General features: G+C 36.5%; 2 protein-coding genes across 5 annotated transcripts in view; one reads left to right on the forward strand and one right to left on the reverse strand.

The window, feature by feature from the left end:
* LOC136828370 (hematopoietic prostaglandin D synthase-like) overlaps positions 1-14,906 on the reverse strand; it is a 403,954-nt gene that overhangs the window by 203,208 nt on the left and 185,840 nt on the right. The window lies entirely within an intron of this gene.
* Positions 1-14,906, forward strand: part of LOC136827808 (P30 adhesin-like) — a 33,576-nt gene that overhangs the window by 17,522 nt on the left and 1,148 nt on the right. The gene's annotated exons all lie outside the window — the stretch shown is intronic.

Here is a 14,906-nt window from a genome sequence, read left to right on the forward strand (position 1 = left end):
TTCCTTATTCGTGCATCTTTCGACGGACAATAGATTTCAAACAATCATGCTTCGAGGTGACATGAGAACCCCATTAAAAAAATATATATATATATATATAAAAAAATGTTTTTCTCCCCTTAATTTTTTTCCCCCAAATTTTAGGCAAATGTTTTCTTCATCTCGAAATACAAAATTTTTTCTTCCATTTATAAAGGCATTAGTCCTTTAATAACTACGAAATCTGACTATTTTCATGAGTATTTTCAATAAACTTCAAGGTAAATAATTACCATTCGTGCAATACAATCTCCTAATTATCTTTTCGTTTATATAAATGTATATTTTCAAATATTAGTCATTCGTTACTTGCACGAATCGGACGTGCTAATGATGTGCTTACCTGCGAACTTTTGATTCCCCCCCCCAACCCCCCAGGACTCTCAAAGGCAATTAGTAATTTCCTCTTTGAAAAAAAATCATTTCCTCTTTTAATTTCCTCACTCATTGTTCCTCATATCTTTTCGCTTTCTTTATCAATTGCAGAATCGCTCCAAAATTCCCGTAACACAATTTTCCCTTTCCTCTTTTTTTTCTTTTCCTTTAATTCCCAGCGGCCCCTCTCTCTCTCTCTCTCTCTCTCTCCTCCACCACCACGAAGTACCAGCGCAACACCCTAAAGATGACTGACTCTACCCTCCCAGCCTCTCCAACTTCTGTTTTACCCCATTCTACTCTCTCTCTCTCTCTCTCTCTCTCTCTCTCTCTCTCTCTCTCTCTATATATATATATATATATATATATATATATATATATATATATATATATATATATATATTAACATATATTATTGTGTCTCTTATGTGTATTCAAATGTGTTTGAACTAAACCTTCACACCTGGATATTATATATATATATATATATATATATATATATATATATATATATATATATATATATATATATATATATATATATGTGTGTGTGTGTGTGTGTGTGTGTGTATGTATACGTACATACAAACACACAGACACACACACACATATGTATATATATATATATATATATATATATATATATATATATATATATATATATATATATATATATATATACAGCAATTCTTCAACCCAGTACAAGTCACATTCCCTCAAAGGCCTTGTGATAGACCTCACTTCATCCACCAGGAAGAGACAGCGCGCAGGCAGGAACATCTGCTCCCCTCTCCCCCCCACCACCACCACCGCTGTTCTAAAAATAGCACTGGTGCGCTCTCGGCCTCTATTTTGGGAACGGCCGCTTTAAGCTCCGCATCATAATTCATTTGCTAGGGTAATCCGCTGGGACAAATAGACATAACGAAAAAAGGAAAAAGGAAAAACGAAAAGGAAAAAGTTTGGCCAGACTCTACTACGAAAACTTCGGCGCAATCTGGGATTTCTACTAAACGTGGAGGACAAAAATGGCAATTTTTTTTCCCCCTCCCTGTGGGAGACGAGACATTCAGAAAACGCAAACATAACAATAGAGATCTGTTGAGGAACAATAGAGAGCTTTGTTTCCTAGACAAACGCAAACAAGAAACTGGTTCTGAGTTTTTGTTCGTGCGCAAGAGCGCACATGGGCACAGACGCATACACAATATATGGTATATATATATATATATATATATATATATATATATATATATATATATAGGCAGAGAGAGATTATATAGAGAGAGAGAGAGAGAGAGAGAGAGAGAGAGAGAGAGAGAGAGAGAGAGAGAGAGAAGAGAGAGAGAGACGGGGAGGGGGGGAGAGAACATTAAATGTGAAATTTTGTACAAAAATATGCAATTCCTAAGAATATTCATCTACCTCTTATCTATGAAATATTCTCGACGCTAATAATCTCCAGCCACTGCAGTATACAAATAAAAAGAACTTAGAAGTGCAAATAATGTCTACACTTTTTTATTTCTCAAGGAGACATCGCTCGAGAAAATTCAAAAGCAACGACGCCCTGGGAAGCACTTTGTGAGAATGTAGTGTGTGAAAGCACCATGAGACAATGAAGTAATGAATGAATGAATGAACGGATGGATGAATGGACGAATAAACGACACAGGTGCGAGCTGGTCACCTGGGACGAATCACCTGGAATGAGACTTGCTGAGGTGATAAAGGTGATAATGAATTCTCGTGTTGGTCTCGTTCTAAAAGTTCTCACGCGATGCCCCGCCAGTTAGCGTGAGATCAATCATAAGATCTGGTCAGTGACTTTTAGCATATGGTTTGTTAAACAGAGCTTGGCTTATTCATTTCCCAGCCTATTAACTTATTCGCTTCTTTCTGTTTTTCCACTCTTTAGTCATAAAAGGGTATTTCATTCTGCAGAAGCTAGTTTTTCACATCTGCACAATTGCACATTCTGATTAATAATAATAATAATAATAATAATAATAATAATAATAATAATAATAATAATAATAATAATAATAATAATAATAATAATAATAATAATAATAAACTTCACTGAATAGAATGGCCGTCTGGATGCCGTTGAGTTTGTACTGTATTTTTTCAATCTCTCGAATGAGTCTCTTTGTAGCAGCAGGAAAATTATGCAGCAGCTGTCCAAAGTTCATTTAGTCCTTGACGTTTCTGGTAGAGCTCTCTACCATTTTTCAAAAGGCGAATTTTGAAAAATGGTAGAGAGCTCTACCGAAACGTCAAGGACTAAATGAACTTTGGACAGCTGCTGTATAATTTACGGGATGCTACAAAGAGAATCATTCGAGAGACTGAGAAAATATGATACAAACTCAACGGTATCCAGACGGCCATTCTATTCAATGGAGAAAGTCTTCTTCCGAAATAATAATAATAATAATAATAATAATAATAATAATAATAATAATAATAATAATAATAATAATAATAATAATAATAATAATAGTTGTAGTAGCAGTAAAATTTCAGTAAAAAAATTCACATACATGAATGGATAAATGCTGACAGGAAAATTACAAATGAATCCATTAAAATCACAGACTAATCCATAAATCACCATCAACGAAAATCATATTTTTGATGCTTCGTAAATCAAATTAGATAAAATTAAAAAACGAATCATTAATTCACACCCTCCAAGGAATTTGCTTGCAAGCGCACCATCGCTTTAACGGAATAAAAGTATAAAAACAGAAAAGAAAACAATAGAAAATCTACAAGGAAAATTTCTGAGCAATTAGACAATATTCATTCTCACCTCCCCTATCCAGTCTCACTTCATTTTTATGAATTCACATCCTCGTCTACCTCCGTTCACTCCAACTTTTCCATCTTTGTCACCTTTACCCAATTTCTGTTCTCTCTCTCTCTCTCTCTCTCTCTCTCTCTCTCTCTCTCTCTCTCTCTTTTCCTTTTCAGGGGTTCCACTCGCCATGCCTTCAGCTTTTGATCTTCATATTCTTCTCTCTCTCTCACCTTGTTCACTTTTATTTTCACCTCTCCTTTCCGGCTTGCGTCGTCGACTTTCATCCTTTCACCCGCTTCAAACCCTCTTTCACCTTCCTTTCATCTTTATCACTCTATCTCTTTAAGCTATACTTTCACTGTTCTCATTCTTTCACTTTCCCCTGCCATTTTCCCCATTCCTCTTGGCCTCGCCTCTTTAATTCTTAGTTTCTCTTACCTTTCATGTTGTGAATTCTCATTTTTGTGCGAATTTTATGAAATCTCAATTTCTTACTATTCCGTTCTCCCTTTTTATGACGTATGAAATTTATCCAACAACAAACTGATGATACATTATACAGTTATATAGTGCACAAAATGGAGCGAATTAAAACGCATGAATATATAAATAAATTGAAGGTACACACCACTCACACACCCACACCATATATATATATAGCTATATATACATAATATATATATATATATATATATATATATATATATATATATATATATATATATATATATATATATATATATATATATATATATATATATATACAGTATATGTGTTTGATTTTAAATCAAGAAAAAGGTAAAAACGTGATGATTATACCAACAAAGTTACAGCCACGTAGGAAAAGTGAAACAATGAGATGCTAAGTACTTTCGTCATATCACCAAGACATGGCCGTGTCTTGGTAATAAGACAAAAGTACTTAGCATCTCATTGTTTCACTTTTCCTTCGTGGCTGTAACTTTATTCACACACACACACACACACACACATACACACACACACACATATATATATATATATATATATATATATATATATATATATATATATATATATATACATATATATATATATATATATCACATCTCATCGAACACAAACATCTAAATGTATGATTAAAAGAATACAAACATGGTGGAAAACTAAAAAAAACAAAAAACAAAAATCTCACAAATACTGAATTCCATAAACATCAAAATACCACCATCTGTTACCTAAAACAAGTAGCCCTCTCTCTCTCTCTCTCTCTCTCTCTCTCTCTCTCTCTCTCTCTCTCTCTCTCTCTCTCTCTCTCCCCGGCATCCAGGGCAGGTCGGGTTTCTCTCGCTCCTGCGAACCAATTGTGACAAAATGCTATAAATAGGCGCTACCTTAGAGGCAGGTCAGGCGCTGGCTGGTATCGCGTTGGTTTCGATATCGGGACTCGCTTTCAAGGGATGAGGTCACATGACGCTGCCGGGCTTCGCGCAACGCTACCAATGCCGTCTCCGGCCGGGTGCTGGGCGATCGTCATATTTTCAGCCGCGTCTGTTTTTTTAGGAAAGTCTCTCCAGAGAGGAAAAAGTGAATTGGGTTTGGAATATAAAATTTAGGCCGAAGGTCAAGCGCATCTCTCTCTCTTTATGAACTGTTCCCTTCGCATCAAGACTGGAATCTCTCACTAGTTCCTAGTTCTTCATTGGAGGGGTGGGTAGAGCTCTCGGCTAGCACGCTGTTGGCCCAGCGTTCGACTCTTCGACCGGCCAATGAAGAATTAGAGGAATTTATTTCCAGTAATAGAAATTCGTTCCACAATAAGCTGTAGGTCCCGTTGCTAGGTAACCAGTTGGTTCTTAGCCACGTTAAATAAATCTAATCCTTCGGGCCAGCCGTAGGATGGCTGTTAATCAGCTCAGTGGTCTGGTTAAACTAAGATATACTTAACTTTTTTTCTCACCAGTTCACTCGTCTAAGCTGACCAGATGATACCTTTGTTTTCACAACGATTTGTTATTTCTCTTAAAACAGTAATTATCAAGAATAACTGTTATCGCTCTGTCCGCAACAGCACGCTTGTCACTGCACATTTATACTTTAACTGCTGAATCGTGGATGAATCTCTTGTGTAGTAAAATTTCCACACCACAAACACAGCTGCATCCCCAAGAAGAATGAAGCAGTCATCCTCAAAATCCCGAAGAAAATGCATCTCTCATTTTCTGTCTCTTCACTTCTTCTAATTCATGTTCGTCCACTTCTGTTCCCGAGGCTTTCAAACGCAATAAGACTTTCCAACTTCAGAGAGGCCCTTCAGAAAAGACCTCATCTCTAATATTTTTAGACTATTCGTAAGACGCTTAGGTCTTGTTGCACTCAGATGAGTATGAAGAATTCCAAGAACACGGTGCGTGGAAATCAATAAAAATAAAACCCCGTCGAGGACTACTGCCGTCAGTGTACCTCGCGCGGTGCGTTGTAGGTATTCCTTGCTTTCTTTGAAGCGTCCCTTCGGCCCCTAGCTGCGACCCTTTTCGTTCCTCTTACTATACCTCCATTCATATTCCCTTTCTTCCATCTTACTTTCCACCCTCTCCTAACAATTGTTTCAACATTATTTTCGGAGCTGAATGACCTTATAGGTCCCAGCGCTTTGGTATTAGGCCTAAATTTTGTATTCCAATTCCAAGAGAGAATAAAAAATAAAAAATTTTTGAAGGGTAAAATGTCTTTACATCCTACTTAGGTTATCTGATTTTTTTGTGTCACTGTTATGCTACAGTTTTCTATAACGCAAAACAAAATTCAAATTAAAAGTATTAAGAAAAGAATGCAATGACTCTAGCTGGAGTAGGCTCATTAAAAACAGCGACCCCGAGTAGAGATTAAGCTGAGAAGAAGAAGAAGAAAAAGAAGAAGAAGAATGCAAGGACTCATTATGCAAGTCATTCCAATGGATGGGAATGACTGCTTCAGCTACAACGGCCATAATTTAACTTTTCAAGACAATAACTCCAAATTTAGGTAGCGATGAATTTGATTTTTATGAAATTTAGGATGCCAAGCCAAGCACTAAAAACCCCTTTTGCAATAAATACACAAATAAATAAATAGTTAAACAAATAAACATCCATGGGACATTCCCAAACAAAATTTGTGCCTAATAATGTTCACACTTCTTCAACAAAACATTATGAACCTTTTTAAATTCATCCGTTGCACTGGCGAAGAATTGAAAAAGGTTTTAATTTCAGGGCTTTATACATCATGTAACTATTTATCAATATATGAAGGGAATCTGAAATGTATTTCTTCATTGCTATTCTTTAAACGCGATAATTTTGTCTATCAGTCATACACTTAACCAAAAATAAAAGGATATGGGTTCCCAATTTTATGGTGATTCCCCCTCCCTACTCGCCCCGCCCCCAACCCACACCAACTTCTCTGCCCAAAGTCTCTCGACCTAATACCCGAAATCCCCCATCTTGGGACCGACCAATATCCCTGAGGCCGATTTGGCCGTGTGTTTGCATAGGTATTAAATTCAAATCCTTCGACCGACAACGTAAGGTCCTTTCCATCCCCTCCAGGCATCTTCTGCCCTCCCATAAGCCAGCGTCCCAAATTCCCAGCTCTGGCACGAGGGGGAACTGAGGGGAGCCACCGCTGCTTTAAGGAGGGGTAGGGGGGATAGAGGGGTAAGGGGGTACTGTCCTAAATGGCTAAACTGAATAGATCCGACGGGAAATACAATAAGCCGGGTCACAAGGCGTCTCGAATTAAGGGGATAATAACCGGTCCGGATCAAGGGAGGAGATGCAGCGAATCTTATTTTCGCTCCGGTTATCTGGCCTCCTGGCGAGCCTTTTCAATTGCATATATTATCCCAGGTTACTCTGAGGCGTGTGCATCTGCGTTTATCAAAGTCTAACCCAAACTTGAATTAACTTAGTTTCTCTCAACTTAAGCTTTCACGTCACGTTGCTCACACGCGTTTCTTAGTTGTGTTTATCTTCCTGAGCTTTGCAATATGCACCGATTCCGGATTTGTCAATATCTAGTAATATCATTTCGGTACTTCTTTTGGCGTCCACAAGTTTCTTCGAGTCTGTCTAATTTGTAATTTGTAAAGTAAAAAATACAGATAAATCTGTAAATGTTGCCAAATCTTGCGGAACAAATAGGGTGGATATATTTACTCAATTATTCTAGATAATCCTACCTTTTCTTCCCATCTTCCAGCCTTTTTCGGTTACAAAGCAAATTCTCTCTCTCTCTCTCTCTCTCTCTCTCTCTCTCTCTCTCTCTCTCTCTCTCTCTCTCTCTCTCTCATTAGTCTTAAAGAAATATGTCTTCATTCTGCAAACATTCCTATTGCATATGTGATAATTAATAATTAGAAATTCAATATGGAATATATCTTTAATGATGGTAAAAAAAAGGGTGTGTTGACATTATTTTGCATAAAGGAAGTTTGCCTTCATTATTATTTTACAGTTATAGCAAGCATTAAAAGACCAGAAATATTAATATTAATATTTAAAGTATATTGTATATTCTCGCGAGTAATTACTTTGACATTTAAAGCCTCCACAGATAATTCCAATTCTATGATAAGAAGCCTTCGTGGATTCTTATCTTTATATTGCATGCTTCATATCTTGTGCTTGGCAGGATTCTCGCCCATTTTTTACAAGCCATTCTTTGATAAGAACTTTTATTATCCATTGCCATTATTACCCATTATTATCCATTGAGGGACAAGAAAGGCTTGAAAATAGTTTGACTCCAAACGGCACCGGGGTTTGACTACGGATGCCAACGAAAATCAGTGCAACTTGAAAATAATGAAGTAACTTCTTTAGGTGCATATTTAGTATCATAAGAGCTCGAAAGTGCTGCAGAATAGAGGTAGGATGTGCACTGCGCATGCGTGCAAGGGAAGGGGGTTTTCAACCAGCTGCTAATGAGCTTCCTTCGTAGGTATATGCCATGGTTGAAGGCTGGGAAGTTCCGTATAGAGAATGCTTAAGATTGAGATAAAAAAAAGATAAACTGAAATCAATAAATAACAATAAATAATAATGATAAACAAATAAATAACAAAAAATAATGATAACCAAATAAATACGATAAATGAAAGCCAAGTCTGTCGTTACCATAAAAGAAGTCTCCTCACAACATATTCCTAAGGAAAATTGAATCCAAAATTTCTTTTGTTGCCAAGTTGACTCCCGAGTCTTTCAAATCTTGAACCGTGTTTGCTCTGCCAACAGTTCGTTCTCTCTCAGCAAAGAAGTCCTTTTCTCAAATAAGAATAAGACTGGAAGTTCCCTACATTTCTGTTTATTTATAATGTAATTTGTCTGAATAATATATGAGTTAATAATACAATGTTTTTTTTTAGGGATTTATTTTGTATATTAAACTATTTGATCTTGAAAGTGGCATATGAATATATTATTGCCTAAACAGAATATTGAAACAAGGTGAGTTGTAAGGTTTATGAAAATATGAAAAATCCAGTTTCCATAATCATGAAAATATCAAGAGTTCTATTTCCGTCATCATGAAGATCTGAACAGTTCCACTTCCTTAATGATGATCATATGCAAACTTCAGCTTCCCTAGTCATGAAAAATAAATTTCTGTAATCATGAATACGTGAAAATTTAAATTTTCATAATCATGAACATACCACCATTTCAGTTTCATTAATCATGAATAATAGAAAAGTTCAATTTCCGTAATCATGAACATAGCAAATTTCCATTTCTATGTCCATGAAAACAGGAAAAGTTCAGTTTCCATAATCATCAGTATATGAAAATTTCCATTTCCGTTATCATGAACATTCGAATAGTTAAATTTCCATAATCAAGAAAATACGCAAAGTTCAGTTTCTGTAATCATAAACGTAAGAAAAGTTCGATTTCTGTAATCATGAACATAAAAAAGTTCAATTTCTGTAATCATGAACATAAAAAGTTCTATTTCTGTAATCATGAACATAAAAAGGTTCAATTTCCGTAATCATGAACATAAAAAAGTTCGATTTCCGTAATCATGAACATGCAAAAGGTTCAATTTCCGTTATCATGAACATAGAAAGAGTTTAATTTCCGTAATCATGAACATGCAAAAAGTTTAATTTCCGTAATCATGAACATACAAAAAGTTCAATTCCCGTAATCATGAGAATAAGAAAAGTTAATTTCCTTAACTGAACGTTTGAAAAGTTCAGCTTCTATAAATATGAACATGCTCAGACTTCAATTTCTGTAGTCATGGATATACAAAAAGTTCAGTTTCTGTAAACAAGAAAATGCAAAAAGTTCATTTCCGTAATCATGAACGTACAAAAAGTTCAATTTCTGTCAACAAGAACATAAAACCAGTTCATCAGTCTCCTGAATTATTGAAAACTTCAAAAAACTGGAAATTCGATCCAGGCCAACCTCTCGGGTCAAGCCCAGCAGAAGATGGATCAAATTCTTTGGACAACTGAACATTCATTATCCATCCATGACCCCATAGATAGGATAAGTAAATCGGGACTATAGAAGAAAAAATCAAGGAGGATTTTTTTAGAAAAAAAAAAATAGCCTTCAGGACGAATCCAGCCCCTTCATGCACACGGGAAAGCAGGCAAGCAAGCAGGTAGGTATTCCTGTCTTGCCTTCCTCTTCTAAAAATAAAAGAGAGAGAGAGAGAGAGAGAGAGAGAGAGAGAGAGAGAGAGAGAGAGAGAGAGAGAGAGAGAGAGAGAGAGAGCCAGGTTTGGGGGAATCCCCCAATGCAGGTGAGTTTCGTCCTAATAGGATTTAATACGGGTCATTTTTAACGCTTGATGAGGTCATTAATTACGGGTGATTAAATGGACGTTATCCTGCAGGGCCAGATGAGGCGGCATCTGTAATTTACTACGAAAATTACAGAGTTAGGGTTTCGGGCTGATGGGGGAAATGGCCCCTGTCTGGGCCTGTTTTTCTTTCTTCTATTTATTTTCTTGTGAGTCTGCATTTCAGTTAATCAGTGATTATTATTATTATTATTATTATTATTATTATTATTATTATTATTATTATTATTATTATTATTATTATTATTAAAAAATACTCGTAGTTGCATGAGTCTTGAAATGGAAAACAAATCCACAGTTATGTATTGGTACAATTATATTTAAAAATAAATTTATACAGAAGCTTTGAAAAGGGGAATCGAACAGATTCCTAAAGCTCTTTGAATAATTTTATTTTTAAATCTATTTGCAGCCAAACATAACTGTGGATTTGCTTCTCCATTATTATTATTATTATTATTATTATTATTATTATTATTATTATTATTTATTATTATTATTATTATTGTAGAGTAGCTGTTTACTGAAAGAGCGGAATGGGATCCGAATGAATTTTCCAGATCATATGATCATACAACAAAATTTTTTATACCGCCAATTTTTAATAGACGCTTTCCCTCATTCACTCACATCCATACACTGTGGCTAGTTACTTTCTTGTCATTTTCTTATTATAAGTGCAGAATTATGGCTTTATTAATCTTTTGACAAGTTTGGCTCTCCTCATTATGAAGTTGTCCCTGAATAGGTCACTAGAATGGGCAATGCAGGTGAAGATGTTCCTCATATGAGTGGGGTAATCTCATGCCCTTGTGTGGCCAGGGCCTGGAGCTCTCTCTCTCTCTCTCTCTCTCTCTCTCTCTCTCTCTCTCTCTCTCTCTCTCTGTGGGGAAATGGGGTTGAAACTGATGGTAAATATCCGCAGCCTATATCCTTGGACCTTATATCTTTCTACTGTGATTGGCCGAGGGGTGGTGATCAGAATGAGCTTCTGCCAATCACTATGAGCTTCAGTGATAATGGCTGTGGACATTTACCGTCAGCTCAGAAAAACGAGACTACAGACGGTGAATTGTCGTGGTACTACGGCAATGTGTGGATGCTGGAACTGGAAAAGGAGTAATACACACTAACTCTTAAGGGATGGCATTACATGCAATTGCGGTTTTTCCTCTATTTCTCTTAGTTCACAAACTGAGGAACTAGCGTTCGATTCTCCAACTGGAAGAATAATGGGCAACATGTTTGTGCTTCTAAAATCTAGCAGGCCTGTATTGACCTAGACAGTGAATCTTATACGTAGGCGTTAGTCGACCGTTGTGGGTTGCAGCTGGGGTGGGGAGAGAGAGAGAGAGAGAGAGAGAGAGAGAGAGAGAGAGAGAGAGAGAGAGAGAGAGAGAGAGCACACGTTAGTAAATATTATCCTATAAATGTATACAATTGAAACAATATATAATATATATATATATATATATATATATATATATATATATATATATATATATATATACCTGTATAACATATACACATGTATATACGTATGTATGTATGTATGTATGTATGTATGTATGTATGTATGTATGTATGTATGTATGTATGTATGTATATATACATACCATGGATGAATCGAACGTCAGCGTTATCAAAAATAACAACTTGGGCAAACACCAAATTTGAAACAAGTCTCAAGCAAGGTCCAAATAAAGACAAAAAAAAAAAAAAAAAAAAAAAAGACCCGAGTCAAATCTTGCCTTCAGCAGAGGGGAACACAAAGAGGGGAAGCGAGGGACATTAGCATTTTCTTTCGTCTTTCGAACCGGGTCTGGGAGATAAGGAAGAATTAATAGACGCGGGACGAGGGGAAGGAAGAGGAGGAAATTGCGGAGCTGGAAAAACATTAAATGCAGTCATTAGTTGTAATCCGAACTCCCCAGAACTGTTATTTGCCTGTTATTGTATGTTTTATTCCCGGAGGCCATTTGCGCATTTCTCCCTTCTTTTTAGAACCGTAAGTTTCTCTGAAACAAATAGAAATCGTTTTTTTTTTTTTTTTTTTGCAGACTGGTAAACCCTCAGCCATCCAAAGAATTTTTGTTTTGGTCTCAGTCTTATCACTTCGAAGTTTTTCTTCGTTTTATTGGTTTACAATCCGTACAATGTACTTATCCAAATTGTAACAGTTTTACCCTCTTTTCAATATCATAAGAGATATTCCAAAACCAGGAAATCTTATGAAATTCTAAAATGCTTCCACGTGCCATCTCTTATATCCTATAGCTTAAAAGAAGTACTTTAATGTTACAAAATAAATCTATTTCGGTTAAATGCTATAACTTGAAATAAATCCTTTAATATAACAACACAAACTGATCCTGTTATATCCTGTAACATGAAAGAAAGCCTTTAATATAACAGAACAAACTGATCCCTGTTATATGCCATAACTTGAAAGAAAGCCTTTAATATTTCAAAACAATCGTGTCTCGGTTATATCCTTCAACTTAAAAGAAAACTATTATATTATTATTAAAAAATAAATGCACATCCCATTCCGCCATATCGTCATCCTGCAATTCATAAAATTAATTCACTGAAACGACGAAGCAAGTGTAAACATTTCCCCTTTCTCTGAAACCCCTCACTCATCCATTACTAGCTCGCGCGTCAAATCTTCCCTAAAATGGAAAACTGCAGTATCTGCAAAATTTCCGAAATTGAGATATGCCACCTACTGGGCTCGTGAAACACTAATACAGTACACAAGTTGCTGCAGTTTCAGAATGATTCCTCAAAGCTTTCCAAGAGTATTTAAGGGGTCCCATTTGCAGTATCTGCAAAATCAGTAGGAAGAGAATGAAGTATCTACCATTTTTCTCAGTTTTGTATTTTTCCAGATACTGCAGTCTTTCATTTTATAGGCAGAAATCTCTTCCGTCCGCTGGCGAAAACGAACCACCCAAAACAATCCCAGGTTGACGGAATGGAGGAGCCATTACGTCGGGTGAGCACTTGTAAGCTCGACTGGTGAACGACCCATTTACTCCAGACGATCACACAGAGGAAGACCCCGCTGGGATTTCAAAAGCTTGTTTCCAGTCCGACAACAGGGCCTTGTTTGTGCGAAGGTGTTGGATGCTTCGCCTGTTCCTAGTTTAATTAGCTCTCTAGCTTTAATAATAATAATAATAATAATAATAATAATAATAATAATAATAATATGTCCTATTTCGACAATATCATGCACTTGCAAACATGCAATGCAAGATTCAATTGCTTTATTTACATGAGACCTCCGCAAGGCCCATTCCCTCCCCTGCCCCCACCAAAAAATGTGAACAGACCTCCCCAAACCCCATTCCCTCCCCGCCCCCAAAAAAATGTGAAATATTTGTAATTTTACACAGTATTCCTTCTCTTGTCAGAGAAGTACATAACTGATTGAATTTCAGACGAGTTTGTTAAACTACTGGAGGCATAATTATTTCCTGCCCCTGGGTCACTAGAACTCAGTTCGAGGTATATTATTTGACTACAGTAAGAGCAATTTCGGTAATTTTGCTCGTGTATAGATAGTAAAGCAGTGACATAAAGTGGCGCTTGGAAATCTCCGTCTCCCCCACAAGGTTCTGTCGTAGTGAAATGTCCCGAGTTTTCGAGGTTCAAGTCCGGCGGAGAGAAAAGAATACGAGCAATTACAATATAAGTCTACAGAGTATGGAGCTATAACAGGTTTTCCGAGGTTAAAGTTCGGAGGAGAGAAAAGAATATGAACAGTTACAATACAAGTCTATAGAGTATGGAGCTATAATAATATTAATAATCTAAAGAAATTATTGCGGCTACAGCCCCAGCATCAGAAGTGGTGGACTTTACAGCAAGTAAAAGTCAGATCAAACTACCTCGGATTCAATCGACTGCACAAACTATCCACTGGATTGGACGATGATTATTCAGTTCAGCCTAACGGACATTCAAACTTATTTCCCTTCTGCCCCGTAGGGGGATAGTGCCGTCAGCGTACCTCATGCGGTGCACTGTAGGCATTACTTCAGGTTCTTTGCAGCGTCCCTTCGGCCCCAGCAGCAACCCTTTTATTCCTTTTAATGTACCTCCGTTCACATTCTCTTTCTTCCATCTTACTTTCCATCTTATCCTGACAATTGTTTCATGATGCAACTGCGAGGTTTCCTCCTGTTAAACCTTTCAAACCTTTTAACTGTCAATTTCAGTTTCAGCGCTGAATGACCTCATAGGTCCCAGCGCTGGCCTTTGGCCTAAACTCTATATTCTATTTTATTCTATTTCCCTTTTGCGGAGCCACTGGAGTCTGTAACTGCATTAGAAAACTGTCTTTTTTTCCGAGACACTTATCTTTTACCCATTTCCTGAAACTGCTTGGAACACGCCACCAGTTGACGATCACTTATATAAATAAGATATTCTTCCAAACCGAAATACCTCATAAGTTGTAATCAGTTCAAAATCGTTAAATATTGCATATCACAAAAGTCTGATGGCCTGCGAAGGCTGTAGATCCTCTCAGTTAAAAAGGGACATACACAGATTTTCGTCATTTTGAGGGGGCTCTGTCATCTATCACAACATGATCCAACGAATGAAATCTCCAAACCTGCTGAATCAAGGTAGATTATTTCTCCAGAGCCGTGATTTCATCTAAATTAAAACGCAGGCCTAAAACTAAGCCAAACCAATTATAAAGTTTTGCTGCCAATCATCGTTTCCGATTGGCAGTTTTACAAATGACTTTTTTTTATATAAAAATGAAAAATAAATATTTAGGTTTCTTTAGTGCAACGGGAAATATTGGCCATATTCATTATCA

Source organism: Macrobrachium rosenbergii, chromosome 42 (assembly GCF_040412425.1).
Source record: "Macrobrachium rosenbergii isolate ZJJX-2024 chromosome 42, ASM4041242v1, whole genome shotgun sequence".
Classification (NCBI taxonomy): Eukaryota; Metazoa; Arthropoda; class Malacostraca; order Decapoda; family Palaemonidae; genus Macrobrachium; species Macrobrachium rosenbergii.